Source organism: Micromys minutus, assembly GCF_963924665.1.
Source record: "Micromys minutus genome assembly, chromosome: 3".
In the NCBI taxonomy this organism is placed as follows: Eukaryota; Metazoa; Chordata; class Mammalia; order Rodentia; family Muridae; genus Micromys; species Micromys minutus.
In genome coordinates this window covers 37,043,468-37,045,704 of record NC_137972.1, presented here as the reverse complement: position 1 = coordinate 37,045,704, position 2,237 = coordinate 37,043,468, and the positions used below count along the sequence as shown (strand labels likewise).

General features: G+C 40.5%; 1 pseudogene across 1 annotated transcript; it reads right to left on the bottom strand.

The window, feature by feature from the left end:
• Positions 1 to 494: 494 nt before the first annotated feature.
• Positions 495 to 1,124, bottom strand: LOC308418885 (large ribosomal subunit protein uL16-like; annotated as a pseudogene). Its single transcript has one exon. The product of its transcript is annotated as a large ribosomal subunit protein uL16-like (transcript).
• Between the last annotated feature and the right edge of the window lie 1,113 nt (positions 1,125 to 2,237).

The following is a 2,237-nucleotide window of genomic DNA, read 5'->3' as shown; positions in this document are numbered from 1 at the left end:
AGGACTGGGGTAGCTGAAAGGGTTTGTAACCTCATGGGAAGAACAACATTATTGACCAGTCAAACCCTCCTCAACTCCTGTAGACTAAAATACCAACCATTGAGCACCCATGGCTCCAATTGCATATGTAGCAGATGATAGCATTGTCTGGCATCAATGGGAGAAGAGGCCTTTGGTCCAGTGAATATGTGTTTTCCCAGTGTAGGGGAGTGCCAAGGCACTGAGTTGGAGAAGATGTTTGGGATTGGGAGCACCTTCATGGAAACAAGTGGAGTGGGAGGGGGATGTAAATTGGGGAAAAGGGGATAACATTTCAAATGTAAATACAGAGGATATTCAGTAAAATAATGATGATAAAAAGAAGAGTGTCAAATGTATTACAGAGATCCTAGATATCAATTTTAACAAAGATTTTTCAATTTTTTTTCAGACTTGATGTGTGATTTATTACTGAACATGATTTTGTAGGGTACAGGAGAGCACTGTGGAAGCCTTCAGGGATGCAGGGCTCTCCACTTGTCCAGGGGACCAAGATTGGGGATACATTTGACACCACAGCCATCAGGAATGAGCCGTTTCTCAGCAACCATGCCTTCAAACTCATCTGCATTAAACTTGGTGTAGCCCCACTTCTTTGAGATATGGATCTTCTGGCGGCCAGGGAACTTGAACTTGGCTCTGTGTAGAGCCTCAATCACGTGTTCCTTATTCTGCAGCTTGGTACAGATGGACATGATGATGTGGTCAATGATGATGTGGCCACTGTGCCCTGGGGCTTCCCAAAGGCATCACACATACCTGTTTGGAGCCTGTCAGGCCCAGCACAAGACAACATCTTATTGATGCAGATGACATGGAAAAGGTGGAGCCTCACCAGGATATGAAAGCCATCCTTGCCATGACACTTTACCATGTATTTGTTGGAGCAAATATGGGCATCCGGTGTTTCAGAATGGAGTTGTTCATATTCATCTGACACAAAGTGGGAATTCATCCACTTTTGCTTTCTTCTGTTCCAAGTCAAAGATTCAGATCTTAGCATCAGGGACACCACGGCAGAAAGGAGACTTTGCATATGGCTTATTATTACAATACCAGTAACACCTGGCAGGGTGGCAGCCCATGGTAATAGGATCATGGGGTGGTGAGCCTGAGGAAAAGAGTTTTTTTCCATTATTAACATTTTAAGATTCATTTTTATTTATGTGTGTATATACTAGATATATGCAGGAGTCTGTAATCCAGAGCAGGACCTTGGATCCCCTGTAGTTACAGGCTACTGTGAGCTGCCAGATGTGAATGCTGGGAACAAAATTCTGGTTTTCTAGAAGAATAATAATTGTTTTAACCACTGATACATCTGTTCAGTCATTTATTTAACATCAGTTCTATATTAGATATATAAGATTGTAATAAATATGCATAGCATTTAAAACATATTAAAGATCCACAAAATCTTAGATCTTCATCTTCCATTGGAATGGACTCCAACTTCCTATAGCTCCAGTTAGAGATGTTCTGACACCCTCTTCTGGCCTTTGTGTGTGTGTACCCACAAGCACATGGTACACACACACACACACACACACACACACACACACACACACACACACACACACACACCAGCACATGCACATTTGCATGTGCCCTCATACAAGTAAATCTTAAAAAAGTACAACATCCACATTATTTCAGAAGATTCTACTGAACATATTTGTATGTAGTTATTCTCAATTTTGAACCTATGTTCTTAATTCACTTTTTGTCTTACTATTGGCACCCCTACCAAATTAAATACCCCAAAAGTAAACTTTTGTCAATAAATGATCTAATGAACTGAAATGAGTTTTCAACAATGGAAACAGATGGCTAATAAATATTTTAAAAAGTGTTCAACATCGTTGCCTATCAAGGAAATTATATTTTTAAAAATTGAAAGTATATTTTTCATTCATACATAATCCTGACCACAGTTTCTTTTTCTCCCAATCCTCTCTTCTTCCCACCTTCCCCTATTCTCCAGATCTACTCCCATTCTGTTTCCCTTCAGGAAGAGGAGGTATCTAATAGGCAACAACCAAAACAACAAAACCAGATACAACAAGACAAGGCAATATCCCTCTTTTCAGAGCTGGACATGGCAAACCAATAGGAAAAAAAGAGTCCCAAGAGCAGGCCAAAGAGTTAGAGACGCACTGCTCCCACTGTTAAGAGTCCCACAGAAACACAAGCTACAT